This window comes from Podarcis filfolensis (genome assembly GCF_964270895.1).
Source record: "Podarcis filfolensis genome assembly, chromosome: 4".
NCBI classification, from domain to species: Eukaryota; Metazoa; Chordata; class Lepidosauria; order Squamata; family Lacertidae; genus Podarcis; species Podarcis filfolensis.
Window position 1 is genome coordinate 72,610,337 of NC_139607.1, and position 22,211 is coordinate 72,632,547.

Genomic DNA, 22,211 nt, shown 5'->3' on the forward strand with positions numbered 1-22,211 from the left:
AGAATTTGCTTTTAAATTTCAGAACACTTTATGAAGAGCAAAGACCTGCTGAAAAATTTCTTTCCATGATTAAATTGCATGTGATACTTCACCCTACATGTAGCCGCATACCAGCACACTATAGCCTTTATGGATGTGTGTGTGTGTGTGTGTGTGTGTGTGTATAACACAACCATCAAGCTCTAACCCAAGGTGCTGATTACATAACATCCAATCCCCATGTAATGTGATGGGGGGGTAGTTTTGCTCATGGGATTGCAGACCCATCATACCATTCACTTTTAATTTTAAAATATGAATCTATGTGCACCCTTACATGAGACACAGAGAATGCACAGCCACCAGGATCTCATAAAAATAAAGTGGGTGGGGGAAGAAAAGTTTGATTAGATCAGGGGTCAGCAACCTTTTTCAGTCGTGGGCTGGTCCACCGTCCCTCAGACCATGTGGTGGGCCGGACTATATTTCTTTTTTTTGGGGGGGGGGGAATGAATGAATTCCCTTGTCCCACAAATAACCCAGAGATGCATTTTAAATAAAAGGACACATTCTACTCATGTAAGAACAGGCTGATTCCCGGGCTGAATTGAGAAGGCGATTGGGCCGCATCCGGCCCACGGGCCTTAGGTTGCCTACCCCTGGATTAGATGCAGCACTATGGGAGGGAAATTTTCCACTGCTCTTTGCCACTTTAAAAATTAAAAGCAAAATTTAGATTTTTTTTTCTTTTTAATTTAAATTTAGAAGTTCTCAAAACAGCAAGGGCACGGAACGCATCATTAATGGTGTTATACATAAAACTTAATAAGTGCCTAGAACATCTGTCGACAATTATAATTGTACTGGTTTATTATCCAAGAAAGGCATTGCATTTTCCTGGTATAAAATACGCATCCAGTACTCAGAAGGTCATTGTAGCAGAAGCATATATGGAGTGAGTGTAACAAATGAATAGCCAATATACATTTATTATGATGAAATGGATTGGGCAGAAAGTTATTAAGAATCAGTTAGATCTAGGCTGGATCTAGACACATCAAAGAAGCATTCCAGTTTAATAGTGTAAACTTAACAGGGAAAACAGGTAGGGGAAAAACCGGCACGTCGCCATCTGGTGGCACAATGTTATATCACACATACAAGGAATATAAATCACTTTTTCTGTACCAGCCTAGCTGAGTCCATGGATTGGAAATAAAATTATTGGCTAAAAAGTAGATATTGCTTTTAGGTTACATGTCAGAAAGGGAAATTTAATGAAAGCTAGAAATTGGAACAAATTTGCAATATCTGAAACAATAATGGACAAACATTTAAAACCACCTCACACTTTGGAGTATCAGATGCTAGACTGTTGAAAATGAATTATGGACTGCAGTTAGGGTGTGTCTGTATCCACGTGGGTGTCATATTTCTGCATGCCCCTTAATGTAAAAATGACAACAACTCTCCGTGTAGCAAACCAGCGTAGCCCCTTTCCTGGTGTGCTAGTTTACCACATGCAAGGAGCTCTTTTCATGGAGGCGCATTCAAAAATATAACTCCCACCTGCAGTCTAAAGTGGTAATATGCAGAATGCAACCCCCTCAACATACCCCCCCCTCATAATGTATAACGTGAGAACGCTTCTTAGTTGCCCGATTACAATGGATTAGATATGGAGCCATGCAAACCACACATAGCAAGGTGGGAATGAATAAAAATGAAAATGTCCCAAATGGGCTCGAAGTGGACTCAACTTTATTGGCTGCGTTTCGTGGTGTTTGGTATGAGACAGGGCAGGGATCCAGTCACTGGCTTGCTGGCCAATGTCACTATTGAAACCCAACTGCTGGAATAATGTTAAAGGGAGCTGAATGATCTTCCCACACGATGCATGAGCTACTGTGGGTGTGTGCGTACATGCTCTTTGCAGCCTGGACATGTGGAGTCCATCCCAACCTCCTCAGCTGGGGTTGAGTCTTTGAACAGAAACCCCAAGGCTCTTTAATCAATGTTAGTGTACATCAATAACCGCAAAGGAAATGTTGCTGTGAGGAAGGCAAAAATATTGCAGTGTTGGGCCCAGTTGTTGTGGGGGGTAAATTCCTTCCCAGCCCCATCAACTATCAGCTACCCTCATCTACTGCAACCAGAACAGCTTGTTAACATAGACTGGGGCAGAAAAGTCAACATCAACAGTACCAAAGCCACAGAACCAGTCCTCTAAGGCTCAGCCAAAAAAGCATATTGTGCCACCAATGAGCTCCCAAGGGTGGGGTTTTACACCACTGCACAGCTGAGTAGCTATTCATGAGCCACCTGCTGTGTGCCCATTCCAATCAGACCCAGACTTGCCCAAATCCACATGGGTGCACAAGTAGGGTCCTTGTTTAGGAAGGGACCCAGGACTTGCCATCACAGCTAAGCAGGTATTTCAACCTTGGCCTCTCACAGTTAAATGCAACACTAAGCCACATTGAGACCTAACACAAATGCATTGCTTCTTTGAGATACAATATTTTGATTCCAGAATAAAATCAAACTGATCCAAAAAAGTAGACTTTCTCGGAGATTGCACAAAGTTTTGCCTATGTGACTTTCCCAGCGGTATCAAATGGCATGTTTCTACTACTATTTACAAACACTCTTATTAATCTCAGATTTCACCAGCTGTGTTGCCAGTTGTATTGAACAATCAGGTGGCATGGACTTATATTTTAAATAACATATCTAAGTGAGGAGGACAGTGCTTGGTAAACAAGGGATGTGTTGTATATTGCTGTCGTTCTATATTTGATCTTTGTCCTCTTCTTCTGCCTTATGGCACCAGAGTTTGTGCTTCTTTGTGAGACTTTTGTACTACAAAAACAAAACAAAAACAAAACATAAACAGATTCCAAGCCCATCTGAACATTTTCCTTTAAAGAACAAGGACTATACTATTCCAAGGACTATACTAAGTGTCCTAGCTTTAAGAACGTGCACTGTTCCTCCAACAGACGCAACAAGAATTTTGATCAGCATTGTGGCAATTTAGAGAGTCAAGAGCAGGAGAATAATGTGATGAGTTATTAATAGTTTACACAAATTATGTATATGAGCAGGTATGACCTAAAACTATCACCATCAGAAGTCTAAAGCCATTTGATGATAGGGGAAACTAAGCAGTCACAGTAGCAAAAAGGGATAGTTTGCTGGTACTTCATATGGGACTATGCAGGGACGATATTAAATCAGTTTCGGTGGTGCAAGAGTTGAGAAGGGTGAATGGCAGATCTAAAATATGTTGTCTTTAAGTAATTAATTAAAACCCAGCCTAAAATAGGAATAATTCTTTGTTCTTAGTTGTTTTTTTGTGTTATTTTCTAGCCTAGAAACAGAAAGGTTTAAAGGTGTAACGCTAAACTACATCAGGCTTCCTCAGCCTTAGCCCTCCAGATGTTTTGAGACTGCAATTCCCATCATCCCTGACCACTGGTCCTGCTAGCTAGGGATCATGGGAGTTGTAGGCCAAAAACATCTGGAGGGCCGAGGTTGAGGAAGCCTGCTCTACATGAACTAACTTATTCTTCTCCTGGTGTTGCACATTCCTTCTTTTTATCTCCTCTCCAGTATAACTGAGAGGAGGAGTTCAGAGGATTTTGCTTCTGCTTTTAGTTTACCACAATCTGTTAACTCATCTGCAATGGGTGGGAACTGTGATTAAGGACAGCCCTTGTCAGGGATTCTTCATCCAAGTAAACATACAATGGAGGATTATGGGGATGAGTGTAACAGATGTGCTCTCCTCACCATTCCTGTTGGCCTCCTTGTGTTGAAAGCTGAACTTCTGAAGCAGGGAACCCCTTGTACTGCTGAATGTTCCCCATGTGTTTTAGACCCCTTAAATGGTCTGGATGGTCTAAATTATCTTAAATGGTTAAACCTTAGGGCCTCCATTCCCCCCCACAACTCAGTGGGGAATGACAGGAATATTGTGAGGGGTGGATCTAATCCCTGTGTCCCTCCCTCATATGTCTAAAACTCAAGAAAAGAATGCTGAAGAGGGGTATTAAGAATGGCTAATTTCATAGAATCATAGAGTTGGAAGAGACCACAAGGGCCATCAAGTCCAACCCCCTGCCAAGCAGGAAATTTAAACAAGCCAACTTCATAAACCACAGTTTGAAGTTGACTTGGTTGAAACTAACCACGGTTAATGTTGACCACAGTTAGAGAGTTGGTTGAGCAAGTCTTGGTTGAGCAAAGCAAAAGCTTCCAAATTCCTCCTTCTGGCCATACAGGGAAAGCAGATGGGACAAGGGTGTGCCTGAGTCCAAAAGTAGGCTAGACTTATTCAAACCATGGTTTGGTGTTATGTACAAACATACCCCAAAGATATACTACCCAAGCTACCACTGTAGCATAGCCTGTACTAAATAAGCTTAATGGTTTGTTTGCTTTTGGGAGGTGTTTTTTAAATTTTTATTCGCTATAGCTTTATCTGTATTCACATATATGAATTGCACAAATAGGACAGGAAGCGAGAGCTGTTCTCTATTCAGGGTTGCTCCCTCAAGGACAACGTACAAGGTGAACAGCATGGCCAAAGTTTTTAATTGCCTGCATTTTACATGCTCCAGGATTTAATAGGATCTTTAGCTGTCAAAGATGTCAGTGCATTTCTAATAGATTTAACAACAAAATCTGAACCGACAGTTTAATTCTTAACACAAGCTGCTTGAAGCTGAGGAGCAGTGTTACACCCCTACACTTTCTTGTGCCAAACAAAGGAAGAATATGTTGAATATTCTGCTTGGTTTCTTTTTAGTGCAATGAAAGCTTGGCTTCACCAAGACAGCTAATGTCTGTCCTGCAAAATCTCCATCCTTAAGAAAAGACTGGGATTTCCAACTGGTACAATGTGGTCCTTTAGAAGCGACAATAAAAATAGTAATTCTGCAATACCTGTACTACATTGTGTGCATTCTGATGGGACAAGACAAACAAAAGCTGGAATAGGAGAACCTTGCTAACACAGATTACTTAATGTGATACTGTAATGGTTACAGTGTAACCCTTATGTCCTGTTGGAAAACTGTTCCACCTAAAATACTGCAGTCAGGTAATTGCAAGAGTCAGGATGCAGGCTCAGAATTCTGAAGAACTGGGATTTACAGAACCAGAATTCTCAATCGTGTTATCATATTCAGCTAAACAAATGGAGGAGTGAAAATAGAAGGTGACTCTGTGGGTTGTTTTAAGTTATGCAGGAAATCTGTGCCAGAACCAAGAATAGAATCCAACTTTTTTTACTCTTAAAACCAGTTTAGGAGAGTTGTGATTGGTGAAGTCAGTTTTAAGTATGTTTCTGGTACTATATTAATCATTTGTATTATGTATTTTGTATTGTTATATGTTACTGAGCAAAATACTGGGGGCAAATATATGTGTAATCACCCCTGAAGCTGTGGGGTAGAACAGAAGAAACCATTTGTCAAGAAACGCAAGCTTATGACTGAAAGAGGTCTGAATGCCTGTCTTGAGGGCAGAAATATCTTTCTGTCTGGATTATGTGAAAAGCAGAAATGCTGACAAGGCTTTAGTCAAGCTAAGGCAATGCACCAGTGTAGATTTGTTATTCCACACAGCTGGCATAGGAGCAAACTCCAAGGGCCTGAGGTCCCCCCCCCAAAGTATTTGAGGCCCCCCCCACAGTTGATGGGCATTGCCATTCAAATGATGTTCGTATGTCGCATCTTGTGATTGATTTATGCAATGCAGGGCTTACCATCCACCCCCCCCCCATATTTTAAGTTGGCACCCTTGGCAGCTAGTATCACTTTAACTCCTAAAACAATGGAAGACTGCTTCTGCTGGTGTTTGTCTCGTGACCTGTTAATACTTACCCTATGATTGCTGGGTTGAAGCACAGTATAAAAGGTAAAGGTACCCCTGACAGTTAGGTCCAGTCGTGGCCGACTCTGGGGTTGCGGCGCTCATCTTGCTTTACTGGCCGAGGGAGCCGGCGTACAGCTTCCGGGTCATGTGGCCACCATGACTAAGCCGCTTCTGGCGAACCAGAGCCACACACGGAAACGCCGTTGACCTTCCCGTCGGAGTGGTACCTATTTATCTACTTGCACTTTTGATGTGCTTTTGAACTGCTAGGTTGGCAGGAGCAGGGACTGAGCAATGGGAGCTCACCCCGTCGTGGGGATTCGAAACCACCGACCTTCTGATCGGCAAGCCCTAGGCTTTGTGGTTTAACCCACAGCGCCACCCGCGTCCCGAAGCACAGTATAAAAATATCCAAATATCTAAATGGTCAAGGCAGGGCAGCTTTCCCTGTCCTTTTCCCTGGCTTTTTAAAAATCAATCACTTTCACCGCTCTCTGCTCTTTTAAAAGCGGCATGCATGCTCCTACTACAGCTGCCATTTACACCTTCAGTGAAAATGGTATATTTATTTTTCTAGCCATCAAAAACACCCAGTAGGTATATTGAGCAAACCTTGTGATGTGTATGAAATGTCCTGGTAAAATTCACCCTTCTAAATGACAAAACACCTGATGCTTTGAGACTTTCATATTCATCTGCTAGTTTGCTCCTTCTCTGCCTGGGCCATTTTTTGATCCTTTCATGTATTTATGACAGCTAAACAAGAAGCACAGAAAGCATACAGGAAACGATGGACCCATTTCCCTCACATTGGAAGTTACAAACTGATTCATGCAGCAGACTACACGGCTGATGTTTAGCATCTGATGCCAATACAAATTTGCAATGCGGCCTATTGGAACCAAAGGGAAACCATATAAAAATTACTTTGTGTTTGTGTGTATATATGTATAGGGTAGGCTTCAAAACTTCATCAAATATACATGCGAACCCTTTCATAACACTCACACAGCTATCTGCTGCTGTTACTGCCAGTGGTGGTTCACTGGTAGCAGCTGTGGAAGCTCAGGCTTAATGACCTGGGTCTGCACTAAGAGTCAGTCAGGGCCTTGCCCTCCCAGACCAGGTGGAAAAGGCCTGCAAATCAGGGAGTAGGACTCACAGCTGATTCCTTCTTAGTAATTTATGCCTCTTCCCATAGTCCTCTTCTCCTGCCCCATTAGTTCTAGGAGCTCCATAAACTACTCTTTTGGTGGATTTGGCCATGTTGATTTCTGTCAGGAAATGATGAGATGGCAAAAGGGCATGCCTGCAGTATTGTGACCAGTCTCACCAGGTATGAATTACAATAATTACTTTTAGAAATTTTTTCTTAAGATGGGCTAACAAAAATTCAGGATTGTCTTTTAACTGTGTTGAGAATTCAAACAAACAAAAATAGATATTGCAATGATTCCAAAGTTCATGCTTGCTGGGAGAGAATGGAGCTACACCATAGCTTTCCCATCTTTTGAAGGACACAACTAATACATAAGGTAGCCACCCTGTCTTCCTGTATCTCTCCTTAAGATTCAAGTGTTAGCATTGTGCATCTGGTAAAATGCCGAATGGTAACACAAGGCAGATGGTCATTGGAGACTTGTGATATTTCTCTAATTTATTCATTTATTTATATCTTGGGGTTTATTTAAAAATTGACTCACCAAAGCTGTGTAGTGAAAGCTTGCCCTATTTAAGTACATATTCTTTCTGACAATTCCTCTCACGCTCATCCCCCAGTTTCTACTGTTGCTCATGTTAATGTTTTTCTAAGATGAAAAGCTTTTCAGGGTATGGATTTTCTTATTCAGCCCAAACCTAGTATTTGCAATGCCTCCATTCTGAACGAAATTCCCCACTGTTTAAAGGAACAAAATCCGCTTTATTATGTACAGTAGACCTTGCCATGCTTGGCTTTGTTTAATGTGATGACTGTAATAAACAGCATGGTGAGATCCAAAAGTTCCCCCTAAAATACAGCATTCTTTTGGCATTTGTTCCACACAAGTGAATAAAGAAACCCACAGTGACAGTTCTTCAGAGTAAACCTCTTGTATTCACGAGAAGCAGCTGTGCTCCTGGCTGGGGAGAAATCGATTGCCATGAAGCCAAGGTATTTGCATATGAACTGAAAAGGTGGATTCTATTGATGAAAACCAGGCCAATGAAACATCCTTTCATTAAAAAAACCCCCTCATTTCTGCAAACACTACCAAGGGGAAGGTAGTTGAGGCGGGAACCGCCTCAAATATATTATCTCCTGAGTCTCCTGTTTGAAAGGAGTACAAGTAGGCTTTTGAACTACCAGTCGTTCTACATTTCTTATCTTTATAGAACCAATATAGCTACTAAATCTCTGACTGAAACCATCATTCTAATGAAATGAAACACAATTTTACGCAGCACAGCAGGTTTTCCACTGAGGCACATTTACAAACTCTCTATAAAGCTTCCTCATTTTAAATATACCAAATCACAAAAACGCAAATAGAAAGTGAAAAGAGTGGGAAGGAAAGGGAAAAGGGCGGCTACACAATTGGTGTTATCCATCTTAAATCATACTCAAGAGTAGACCCCTGAAAATAATTTGATTTACTCTGGATGTAACTAATATTGGTCAATCCAAGAATAGTCCCTCCCCCCTTAAAAATGTGATTTGAGGAATCATAGAAGGGGTGGAGTGTGTGGAGACTATAGGTAATTCAGTTTATCTACAAGATAGAACTGGAGTAATAACATTTAATCTGCCAAATGATGACGTCTCCTAACAGATGTTTATCAAATGATGAGATTGTCTATGTCCTGGATTCTAGCGTTTGGCTTTTCTTACAAAAAGGCCATCTTTGTCGGTTTGTAACATTCCACAGCACACTAATTCATTTAATTCAAAGAAATGCCACTGGTTTTGATGGAATCACTCATGAGTCAATGGGTGTGGGCTGCGTATTAACTAGGAAATCGAGATCTGGTGTAGTATAGTTGTTTTCTAATTTTGCCTCTGCCATGAATTTGTGCAATGTAAGGGCACCTTTTTTTTTTTTTTTTGGCCCAGGTACAGTAATACCTCATGTTACGTTTGCTTCATGATACGTTTTTTCAGATTGCATCCTGTGGCGACCCGGAAGGGTTACTTCCAGGTTTTGCTGCTTGTGCATGCGCAGACACGCAAAATGACGTCACGTGCACGTGCAGAAGTGGTGAATCGCAACCTGCATGTGCGCAGATGCGCTGAGAAGCAGGTTGCATTCTATTCATGTTGTGAACGGGCCTCCGGAATGGATCCTGTTCGCAACCAGAGGTACCACTGTACATTCTTTCTTGATTGGGCGCTCTGCCCTGCTCACAAAAGAGGGCACAGATTTGCATACATGCTGTGCCATAGGTAAATTTACATTTACCTATGGCATAGCATGTATTCATTTACAAAGCATGTACTCTTAAGCTACAGCCTTACCCACTAAAAATTATACAATATGGTTGGGAAATATTGCAATAATAATTTATAACAATATTATGACATTCATATAAACATGTTAGAATCAAGCAAAAATAAACCAAAACTTAGAGGAACAAAAATTAACATCGTGCAACTGGCTATGAATACTATGATGTTAGTTATGCTCCCCACTCTGTCTCAATTCTTCATAAGTAAAATGGGTCTGTCTTTAAGAAGGGGGGGGAATAAGGATAAGGGAGATCAGGAGGACAAAGTGCTTCAAACACTATGCTGTGGATGTTACCCCTGAAGCTGGTTTGGAAGCAGCAGCAGAATTCTACAGCCTGGTTGCTATCAAGCATTGGCTACTAATATAACAACTGTGTTGAAGAAACTGCAATGGTTGCCAGTATGCTACCAAGCCGTCTTCAAGGTCTTACAATTAGTATATAATAAAGCCTTAAAGAACCTGGGGCCACTGTACTTAAAAGACCATCTTATTCCTATACCTTGCAATGAGCTCACTTGCCATGGGTTAGTACAATTGATCTTCAACTGGCAACAACACAGTTTCAAACCAGGCATGGTATTTCAGAAGACAGGGGTGGTAATAAGATTTGCAGCAGCCAAGTATCAGATGCCCATGCTTGGATAAATTCAAGATTAAATTGTTAAAAATGAAGCAGTGTATTCTAAGAGCATTTGTGGTGGCTATTTATTATTTATACCTCCTAATAACTGCAGCAATGTTATCAGAAAAGGTCAAAAACCTGCATCTCTCTCTTTTTCTGAGCAAAAAGGATTTGAGCCTTTGACATTAGCATGCCCATTTTAGTGTTTATAGCAGCAACAGCAATACAAAAGGTCTGAAAATAGCTAGAATTTTGCAGTGTAAATTCTAGCCCACCTAGGTTTGATGGGGCTCTCTTTTATGACTGTGTGGAATGGTTAGCCCAGGATGTGAATAAATGTAGGAACTACAGGGGTGTCATAATAGGAAGAAAGATGTATTTGGTAGTTCTAACAGCTAATGCCAAAGGGAGGGAACAAAAGAAAGAGGCTGGGAGATTGTAGCGCATGAAGGGAACAATGCCAAACCAGTTCCTTTATCAAAGTAAGGCCTAACTAGTTAAGTACCATGATTTAGCAGAAGCAAAGAGGTTTCGCTGTGTCATAGAATAAATGGGTGGGCCTTTCCCCACACTCCCCTCACCTAGCTGCAGTTTAGGAAAACATTAGCCAGAGTTGTTAACAATACATTTGAGTTTTGCACTTTGTCTGTGACAAGGTGTTTGGCAAATCTTTCCTGGTATCTTACATATGTTTGCTCCTCAAGTAATGTGTGCCTTTCTTTCTCTTTGGCTGCTTTACCTTTCAATAGTGTTCTGTGTTTTTCGGTCCCAGTGGGACACCAAGTGGGCACACAGAGAACTGCAGGAAAGTAATTTAACAACCCAAAACTGTTTCTTTAGATGCAAGGAACACATTTTGGAAAACTCTGTTGGGTTTTTCCAGCGTTATGATTAAATATTTTGAAGCAGTTGCACAATGAACAATTAGCTCTTGTATATGTGAGTGTGGGTATATAGAGAGAGCTATACGTATATGTTCATTTTCTTTCCAGGACAGGGATTGGGTTAGTAGTGTTGCAAAGTAAGGTAAAGGTAAAGGGACCCCTGACCATTAGGTCCAGTCGTGACCGACTCTGGGGTTGCGGCGCTCTTCTCGCTTTATTGGCTGAGGGAGCCGGCGTACAGCTTCCGGGTCATGTGGCTAGCATGACTAAGCCGCTTCTGGCAAACCAGAGCAGTGCACGGAAATGCCGTTTACCTTCCCGCCAGAGCGATACCTATTTATCTACTTGCACTTTGACGTCCTTTCGAACTGCTAGGTGGGCAGGAGCTGGGACCGAGCAATAGGAGCTCACCCCGTCACGGGGATTCGAACCGCTGACCTTCTGATCGGCAAGTCCTAGGCTCTGTGGTTTAACTCACAGTGCCACCCACGTCCCTAGTGTTGCAAAGTAGCTAGTATTTAAAAGTTACCTTGCCATTGGAGACGATGCAGCCATCCATGGCTTCTTTTGCCCTGCTCCTCCTTGTTCCACTCACCCTCCCTGCTTGCCAGGCTAGGAGGAGTTCTGCAACCTGGCAAACACAGGGCTTTGGGAAGAGAATTGGCTCATGTTTACCAGCCTGGGGCCACTTTACTTGCAGAATTTCCTTACCTCATATGTGTGCACTCAGTGACTTCAATCTGGCAAACTGGTATCAGGGCTGGAGCAGCCATTAGGCGGGATGAAGGCACTACCTCAGGTGGGAGAAGCTCCTGAGGTGGCACCTCCAGTGGAGAAGCTGCTCCGGAAATCAGCACTGATGCTGGTGGTGCTTCTTTGGCAATGGCAACAGCTGTGCAGGCAGTGCAGCAGGGCAGCCCTTTCCATTTCTCCTCAAGCCACCACTGCCTGGCATTGTTACAGGTGGCACATACTTGTTTCACATCCATAAGAAATCGGTATTTTAGTGTGGCAGCACCTACAATTTGGAATTTCTGCCTATTGACTTCATTGAAGGGTATCAGCACATACCTTGGAATAATGACTGGTGGCAAGGTTTTGTTTACACATATATTCAGGTTGAACATTCCAACAGTTGTTTCTCCCTGATTAGGTTTCTGGATCGTCTTACCTAAAGTCATAGCTTTGTTTTCAGTATAGAAATCAAAGCAAGCATCTGTGTATTCCCAATTTTAGGTGACATTAGACAAGGCTGGCCTCTTGCCTGTTGTTTTGCCCTTAGGACAGTGTTTCTGGGCAGGTGCACCAGACTCTGAGCTTTTAAAAAAGTAAGTTTCTAGCCCTCCTAGAAAGTAAGTTGTGGGCCAAAATGTGCAGATACTTTCTAAGCGATTTCTGTGAAATTAGTGTGATTGTGGTGTGACCATCTTGTATCTTTTCCCTGGCACTGAGGAATGCTTCTTGTTGCTATTAGACAGCAACATCAGTGTTTGTGTGTATGTGTAAAGTCTATACTAATTGATCTCCACAGTCAGGATCTGCAGGACATAGCTGACTTCCCATGGTAAGCGTGAGGTTGCCAGGGCTGACTGTCTCTCTAATTTTGTGTTATCACACTCCCCATGGCAGCCGTTTTGTGTTGTGCTCCTCCCCTCCCCCAGAAGCTATTTTGTGACTGGCGTCCCCAGCTTTCTCTCAAAATTGAAAATGTGTCCGCTGGTTCAAAAAGATTGGTGGCTCCTGCCCTAAGATGACTGAGCTATTGTCCCCCTAACCCTAGGATGATGTGGCCTCCAGCCTGGTGATTGGGGAGGGCCTCCAGAATCATTCTCCAAAATGATATCTCATTAAAAACATGATAAAATAATTTTAGTATGATTTCTATTTAGTATTATTGGCCAGTTAAGTTTATAGTAGTCATGTGATTCTGTTGGAAAACACATAACTAGTTGTGGTAAATCAATTAAGTGTTACTATTTACAGAAGGATAACTTGGGGTGAGAGGAAGGAGCAGCAAGTCAACATCCTGCCCCACTCTGAGGGGGGACACATTTGGCTTGAGGAACTGTGTTGCTGCTCTTTGTGTCAAGATTAAAAAAAATTAAGCCATTGTTTTAAAAATAGAGACCTGAACTTTATATGTTTGTTGAATTAGAGTATTAATAATAGATAGCACTTACATTCTGCTGTGGTATGCTGTTTACATTGGCTGCTGAAAAATTCTACTATAGTAGAAACTGCATAGATGGATGGTATTTTACTCTGAAATGATTCCTGGTTGCTACTTCCTTTTTGTAATGTCACTAGGCTTATGAAATGACTTTACAATGCCAACAAGGAGGCTAGCATCTTAGCACTGTGAGACTAATGTACTGATATCAGAGAAAAATCTCTGCTTGCTCCTGTGGCTTTAACTTTGAATCTCCTGGTGTCATATGACATCACTAGAATGACATGTGTGGCTCCACCTACTTGTCAAAATAGTCCACGGATTTCTGGATTCTCCCTTCAGTTAGGGCCTTTTATTTCAAAAGAATAGCCATTTATTTCAATAGTCATTGAGCCACACTACATATCAGCCTACTGGTAGCAGAGTTACGTAGCTTTTATACATCTGGGTGTGTCTGAGAGCTGATCACATTTTTATGTGGAAAGCTTTCCCATTAAGATGATGCCTATTTGAAAATTAAAATTGATTAGAAACAATTCTGCTCTGTATATTCATTTTCTTATGAGAAATTTCTAGTGAATTCATTAGATGTAAGTCTTGCCAAAGAGCAATGGGTTGGATTAAGTGGACTTTGAGAAGAATCAGCGATGAAAAGAAATAACCAAGTATTTGGCATAATGGTGCAGTTCCTGTTAAGCCGTTATCAGTGTGTGATGGAATACTTTACCGTTAGTTCTTCTTTCCATACAGCTGACTTTATAGTCTCTCCTTTTCAGAAGCAAATTAGCATCAGCATCAATACAATAATAGTGAACTTTGTGGTCTTGTGCCTATAGCAAGGTGTTGAAATAAGGCCAGCCATAGATGCCAATCCTGTCTTTCCAGTTCTCCTAGCTTAAAGAGTATTTTTCTTTGCTGTTCTTTTCCATTCCAACTTTTAATTTGGATTTCTGAGTGACTGTAGGAAGAAGTCTATAATTTATATATTTTTAGTTAGTTGGCTGAGACAGGCTTTGCTGAGTGATGGACTCCAAAGCCAACACTCCAAAACCGTCCAAGTAACATGTTCTGTGTCAGCAGAAGGATTTCTGCTTGCGCAATGGAATTCTCTGCCCACCTGGGTGTGCCCCCTGAATCTGTTGTAGGGAGGGTTGGGTGTGGAACGAGCAAAGGAAGAGTTAGTGGGAAGAACCGTTGTACAAGAGGAAATCTTTGCACTGATAGAACATGTGGATACCTCCCCTAGTTTCTTTACCTCCATGGAATTAATAGAACTTTCCCCTTGCTTGCTTTATTACCCTCAAGTATGCTGGCCACTGCAGCCTCGGCCTGCTTCCTCTGCTAAGGTGAAAAAGGTGCCAAGAGAAGGTCACACCATAGAAAGTGGAGTTTAGAAGTCTCAGGGGGCAGTAGAGTGGAGTTTTGCCTCCAAGGCTGTCCTGAAGCAGCAGCACTTACAGCAACACATCCAGAGAGGAGCCTGTCACCATGACTCATAACTAGAACTGGAGACACTGTTATTAACAGCCAGCATTGGCAAACATCCAGAGAGCACCGTGTTAGCTACCCCTGCTGTTATATCAGGTTCACTTTTGCATTGGAGTTTGACAGTTTCTTATGCTGCTCTCCCAACCCTTCTATATACAGAGTCATACCACCCACCAAAAAGCTTCATAGTAATGTGTCCTAATGTGCTCAAGTGGTATGAAACTATCAGTTTAGAAGCCAGGCTGAAAAACCAATTAGCTTCTCATGAGATCTCCCTTAAGCAGTAGTCCTGAAGGAGATAGCAATACTGTACAGGCTTTAGCTTATGCTGGGGTTAAGTTCTGGGGATAGCACCTAAAGCCAAAACCATGCATCATAAAAATACATTGGGTTCAATGGTGGGTAGGATTGCAAAAGTCTTTTTTCTTGGATGCCAGACCCCTTTCTGTTTATTTATTTTTTAATTCCCAAGCAAATAAAGCTGAATATGTGCAAGTTAAATCCACATAAATTGTGAGTTACAACAAATGTGAAAATGCACTGTGTCCAGGGCCGGATTTAGGTTTGATACGGCCCTAAGCTACTGAAGGTAATGGGGCCCTTTGTATGTCCAGATGTCCTTTGTCAACAACAAATTGTTGCTTTGTGTTGAATATATGCTCTATGGTAATTTATGAACTTAATAGGTATCTAAAGCCATTTGCACATAACAAAACATGTATTTTATCAAAGTAATTGTTGAACTGAAATACTATTAAGGTTTTATTTTGTTTTTTATCTTATATTTTGGAAATGAACATCCAGGTTTTTTTCCTTTAAATTTTTGGGACCCCCCCAAGAGAGTGAGACTCTAAGCTATAGCTTGTTTAGCTTATATGTAAATCTGGCACTGACTGTGTCTTGTTGCTTCTCCAAGTAGTTCTCAGCTAGGGTACAGTATTCTAAATACTGGGGTATGAGTTGGGGCTTCTAGGGCCAAGAGCAAAGACCAGAAGTGGCTCCAAACTCTGTCCTCTGATGTAAGGGAAGGTTGAGATCATACTGAAGGTCGTGGTCTTCTATGGTGTTCCATACATAATATACCGGTATCCACAGGAAAGTTTTCATGTGAGCCAGTACAATAGTAAAACAACAGAGACAGCAATTTCTTTCTTTCTTTTTAATTATTCCTTCATATTCAAACTTCACAAACAGTGTGAACTTGTACAATACCTCAGAAAGTGAAACTTACAAAAAAAGTGCTGGTAACATTAAAAAAAAGAAAAAAGAAAAACCCAAAATAACAAACATCATTCTTAGCAACATCGATTACTCTTCCACACAAAACAGAAACCTTGTAAAATTTATTTCCGTATCTTTAAGGCGTAATACTTCCGTATAAAGTATATGCAAGAGATAAAACTTCACAGTATTCCAAAATGTCACAATAATAATAATATAGTATAATGAAGCGCTACAGTTAATTTTATTTTTTTCCTTTTTTCTGTTTTAAATAACAAATACAAGTCACAGGTAAATATACGTGAGAAAAATACGAGGCTAATATTAAATGGCAGGTAAGGATACTCTCACTGTAAGAAAAAACTGGCAGGATGTGTGTAGTTATTCTATATTTTAAAGCACTTGATAGAAAAGGCGTATGCAAGGTTTTTAAAAACAATTCTCAGTTTACTTGCTTTATAACTGACATACCATTTACAGAGTAAAATGAGAGAAAAAAAAGGAACTCAGTATTCCCTCAAAACTTTTGACCTGCTCGTCTCATTTTCTTAAACCATGTTGCACTGTATAAAGGTGTGTTTTTGTGTTTATGTATAAGTACACTTACAGCCACTACAACACACTTTGGATTAGGCAGAAACTAGTATCTCCAGGAGAAGTATCTTTGCTCAAAAGGGATCTTGTCTTGAAGCCTTTACATTTGGAAATCATTGTTTTAATTTATGTAAAGACTGCAGGATTCGTCTTCAACGTAGTTTTTCCCATTCACTCAGTTACTAATGATTTTGGGGACATTTCTTTGCCCAATGTATGAAATTATCCAGTCCTCAAACATAGAGAAATTCTAATGCTTTAAAAAAGCATACTAAAAAAGCAGAAAGATAGGGCAAGTTTTGAAATCAGCACTGGAATCATACATTATATAGTCAACCCTTCAGAATGCTGGACCAAGGAATGGGAAAACATGGGTAGAAGTTCACTTAGTAGAAATATCACTGTTGTGTGTTTGCATGTGTGCAAGTGTATTGTCTTCTATGATGGCTTGTATGTGTGGAATGCTGTGGACACACGCAAGTCATACCTTGCTCCTGCACACATTTGTATATGTTAACAGCCAGCCATTCAGCTAACAGGTAACAGAAAGACAGCAGATAGCATAACACATCAATAAGGTGCTCAAAGGAAAAAGGGTGGCTACCACTCTTGGAATGGGAAGCCACATTAAGGTGCTTCAAAAAGGTTTTTTCTTAAAAAAACAAACAACTACATTTAGTTCAGAAATGTACAGATTTTTGCACATAGTGATTGAGAGCAAGGCCAAAAGTTAAGAGATTTCTGACATCTTCCATAAACAGGGGCTTTTTGTTACAGGTTTTGTTACTTTTTTGTTGGGTGGGTCATTGAACAAAAAAACTAATCAAAAAGTGCAGACCCTGAACTGTGTCGTTTAGATTGTAATAGTTTTTGCCCAATCATTCAGTTGCTTTCATTTAGCACCGTTCCTTTTTCTTCCGGTTACAATCCATTCCTACTGTAGTTATTGTACATACAGAAAGGACCAAGTTACTTGCAAGTAGCTGTTTGTATTTGTGATCTGTTTCAAGAGTCCAACTATTATTCCTCTGCTGCTTCTGTGTTTGTGAAAAATCTGGTTTTGTAGCTGTGAAAAGGGAGGCTAATCTCCTCTCACACTTCCGGCTTTGTGTGTATGTGTGAATACATATCTGTAACCCCATCACACATGAGAGTATATTATAACTGGAGATAAAGTGAACTGGGTTCAGACATTAGTGCACTATCTTTCCCCTGTGCATTTGAAACAGTCTCCAACTTTTTTTTTTAAAGTGCATTTAACATGAAATAAATTGGGCATTTATGTGCCCTTTGGAAAACACTTCAGAAGCGAAAAATGTCTGACTTGTGTAGATTTAGAAATGCCAATAGTGAATGGGTAATAGTAAGATCAAACAGGCAGATGTTCTCAGACAATTAATGTCTTTTCCAATTTAGCAACACCATGAGTGACACAAAAAGGTGGAAGGGATTTGTTTTGAATTTTGGCATTTTGACTTCTTTTTATAGAATGAATTTGGACTAACAACAACAGCAACAACAACCTGCCCATCAGGCTAGAATAGTTTGTTCAGAGCTCCAGTCACTTCTCCCCTTTCATCTGTGCCGATGTGACAACTTGGAATCCGACTTAGTTAGATTTAAAAGAGGACCTGGGTGCTTATGTGCCAACATCTATTAGGAATAAGGCACTGTAGAAATCTCAGCATCCTCTTTTTCTCAGTGCTGAGATATTGCATGTTATATAGTGAATTCTTCTATTTCGCATGTGTCAAAAACAGGTTCTGGAAAAGGAATTTAATTTTTTGTCTTATCAGCACCAAAGAGCTCTAAATCAGCACCCTTTGTCTCTAAACACATGCACCCATACAGTCAAACAAGGAATACAGGGATACGTTTAATTATTAAAATAATATGGGACTAAAGTAACTTTTCTTACTACTGGAACTCCTTGTGAGTTTCTGAGTTATTGCATAGGAGAAGCTGTGTGATATCAGATTGTCCATTAAGCCACAATTAAATTATCACCACCCCCATTTCTGATATGGGGATCATATGTTAAATTTGCAGCATTCAGCTCTTAATTGCTTAGGCAGCTAATAAACCCTTCCACCTCTAAGGTCCATAGTGATATGAGATCTTAATTATCTTCTCTCAGACCATTCCCTGATCACCAGGGTCTTCCTTTGGCTTTCCTTACCCATTCACAAACACATGAGATGACCAGGAAAGCATAGAGTGCAGCAGAAGAGTATGTGAGGAAAGCAAAGAGGCAGCAAGGCTCTGGACTGAACTGGATTGGATTATAATACGGGAAGCACAAAATTATAAAGTCTAAATATAATTGATCTCTAGGCTAAACCCCAGAATAAGTTGTGGGTAGAAAATATTTTAATGAAAACACCACAAAATATGGGCAACAGCAGAACTGCCACTTTTAGTGTTACAAGTCTTAATAAGGCCACAATCTGGGCAAAAAGTGTGAACTCATAGTAGGAATTTTCACTGGGCTACAGTGGAAATGGGGGCAAAAATGCCTCAAGCCCTTTAGTGTTAGTTTTGGATAAGTTGTGTGCACAGGGATTACGGGAAATGTTTCTCTGGGAAGACCTAGACATGGATACAAACAGGGAGTTAATTGCCACAGCTTCCATAAATCATTTTACTGGACACTTTTTTTTGACAGCCTCCTATGTCTTTTTTTTTTTACGTGTAACTTAAAAGACGGTCAGGAGGCTGGTTCTATTATAAAGCAGGAAAAGAAGGCACATGATTTACTCAGTCTTGGCTGAACTCAGGTTTGGAAAACAAGGAATGCTTTGCTGGAAGGTGGGAAAGTGCTCATTGGAGCAAGATGCTCACAGAAGAGTTCTGGAGCGAGGGGAACAATGGCAGGAGACTGAAAGAGTCAAAGAGGGGAGAAGAAAGGGAAGTGAAGGCGAAAATGAAGACCACTCTTTAGCTTTCTATTTGCTTGACATGCTCAGGATTTGGCAGTGTTCTATGTCAAGAATGGAAAAGATGTTGCTTGGCCTTGAACATAGCCCAGTTACATATCTCCAGTTTATGGTGTTTATGGTGTTATGACTGTTGGCGTCTCCCTCTTCCCTTCCTTCCTACCCAAAAAGCATTTCGATCACAGCTTTAGTCTTCCTAGTTTAAGCATTCTCCCTGCTTTCTTCAACGATTGACAATGCATGTAGAAATTATTGACCACCCTTGGGTTTAGCATCTATACTTTCTGTAATCAGAAAATAAGCATTTCAAAGCAGTCATTGCTACTGCTTCCATCAGTCACAGATTGCCAATGAAAATCTGCATGGTGCCTCCTTTTATTATGTTGTTGGACAACATAATGCCTGGGAATTTGGATGGCATGTCTGGCAATAGTGTCTTAGTGGACTTTACCAGAAATCATGGCCCTCCTGAGAGGAGCTTTGGACATGCAGTGGTGTGAATCCGTCATGGAAAGCACCTTCTCATTTCAAACTTTAAACTAGGAAGGAGATGAAAGACATCTGGGGTGATTATGTACAGCAGATGTAGGAAACTCTTTTGACCTTTGGTTTTCTCCCCTCAGACTTTGAATTGAAGGTTCCTTTGTTTCCCTTACATCTGTTGTTACGTTCACCTTAGTCTGCCTTAAGGTGGAAGGAGGGGAAATGAGATTGCCAACAGCTCGATGAGAACACAGGGGTAGTACACAAAGTCACAGTCCAGTGTTTTAGACATTTCATAAATAACCTTAAAAAAAATAAAACAAGAACAATCCCTTTACTTACTCATCTGAAACAAAATAAACAGCAGTGGATACAAACTTCTTGTAACAATTACAAAAGAAAACAACAATACAACCCCCCAACTTTAACACATTTGTTTTAAACTCAAGACTGCAGCATATCCTTAAGGGCAAACTTTTCAATTATTTTTTCTTTCTTTTCTTTTTTTAAATAATGTTTTCACCAAAAAAATCCACAAAACAGTCTTGTACCAAGAAAATGCGTTCAAAAATAGAAAATATTACACAACAAAAATATGTACCCTTCCTTTCCAAAAAGAGTCTTCACAAAAATGTAGAAAAAATTCCAACCATTTTGGTGCTTTCCTAAACATGTAACCTTCAACCTAGGGCACAAATATTTATTGATTTAATTTTTGCATAAAACATGGAAGATATAAACCAACTATTAAGATTGTGAAGTTAAAGAACAGCCAATGTCCCCATTCTGTTCCACATATTCTTACAAGAACAAATAAAAATTAATAAATCTGATGATTAAACAAAAGATATTTGTGAGCCAATGGGCTGTGAAACCATTAATAGGACCCAGATACAGTGACATGAGTGGAAAACTGTCTTGTCTTTCAAAATAGGTATTTATATATTATTTCAACAAGTCTTAACAACTCCACTGTACTTGACTGAGAGAGAAAGCAAGAAAAAGGATATTCAGGGTTAATAGTATACAGGGAAAACAGGCTGATTTTAAATATTTCACTTACTAAAAACTTTGTAGCCATATTTTAAACAATGGTGAGGGTGTTTCCATATACCCTCAAAGTGCAAGAAGCAAGGGATCTTTTCTGGATCACAGTAGTCAAATATGAGGAAGTCCATTTCCCATTAAGGACAGAATCTCAAATTAAAGTCAAGTAATACCAGTTGGTAGCGGGACAATTGGTATTTGATTTTTAAAAAACAAAAACTACGGAATTTGTTTGTTCAACAGGTTTTACCTGGACCAAGAAACATTTTGTGGATATTATTGTAATACTGCACTGTATCCTACTGTTATTAAAATGGCTGCAGTAAAACTGATAATATTAAAAAGTGTGACTGCAAAGACATATAATCTGTTTTGTACCAGCTCATGTAACTTATCATTTTTTAATGCTGTTTCTGATGCTATTTAGTTTTATTAAAAAAAAAACACCCTTTCTGGTTCTTATTGGAGCACATGCTGGGACTGACACTGCAAACCTCCGGGAACAAGTGCACCAAGTAGATTGGACCAACAAGGACCAACAAACATGTCCAAACTGTGGGTTTCTATTTCTAGCTGTAGTGCTTTAGATGCTTGTGAGTGAATAAAGGGAGGTGGTTTAGCCTCTTCCTTGCGAAACTGTGCATTTTCCTCTCTAAAAATTAAATATTTTCCAGTGCATCTTCCCCCGCCTCCAAAGACCTTGTCACTCATCCTTCAAAAAGAAAACCTCAGATTTATAAAGATACAATGCTATAAAATCAGGTATTTTAAACAATACAATGTGCAAATGCCAAGCCAAAAAACAAAAACCACCATATAAACTTAGCAAGAATGAGCTAAGAAAGCTATCTAAAACTGGATGATTTGTAAGCATTGGTTAAGAAATGGGTAAGGCTATTTATTTCTATTTCAGCATAGTTAACCACTGATCCCCTGCTTTCTGCTCATTTATTGTTTCAGATTTTCACTTTTTACTCACTGGCCTTTTAGCTTTTTAAATTAAAATAAAGTTCTTTTTTGGTCTACAGTAGAATTACATATTAACACAAATAACAAAAATAGGAAATATTTTACCAGTAGATTTATACTACCCTACCTCTGTGAAACTAGAACAAATAGAGTAATTTGAATAAACATATTCAAGGGCAATATCACCTTGGACCATATATATCTATAAACTCCTGGTACACTGAGCCTGGCTTCTGCTACAATTTTAGGTTTGTGACAATTCAGTCAAAATTCAAATATGGCCACTTCTTTTAAACAGCAAATGGCACCCACTGACAACTTAAAATGTGCCGCTTCAATGGAAAATAAAAACGAAGATATCTGGAGATCAAAAAGATTTTAGATTCCTTGATACATTCAAAATCCTTGGGGATTTAAGGACAGCTTGGAGGGCCATGAAGATAAGGACTA

General features: G+C 40.1%; 1 protein-coding gene and 1 long non-coding RNA gene across 4 annotated transcripts in view; one reads left to right on the plus strand and one right to left on the minus strand.

Moving 5' to 3' along the window:
• The window catches only part of LOC310760626, a 73,884-nt gene that overhangs the window by 18,129 nt on the left and 33,544 nt on the right, over window positions 1-22,211 (plus strand). For both annotated transcript variants that reach the window (XR_014547077.1, XR_014547078.1), the window contains exon 4: window positions 7,086-7,198. This is a non-coding gene — a long non-coding RNA (uncharacterized lncRNA). The remainder of the gene's footprint in view (window positions 1-7,085; window positions 7,199-22,211) is intronic.
• Window positions 15,656-22,211, minus strand: part of ZBTB20 (zinc finger and BTB domain containing 20) — a 513,065-nt gene continuing 506,509 nt past the window's right edge. For both annotated transcript variants that reach the window (XR_014546995.1, XR_014546996.1), the window contains one exon: window positions 15,656-20,430. The gene's annotated coding sequence lies outside the window, so the exon portion shown is untranslated. The remainder of the gene's footprint in view (window positions 20,431-22,211) is intronic.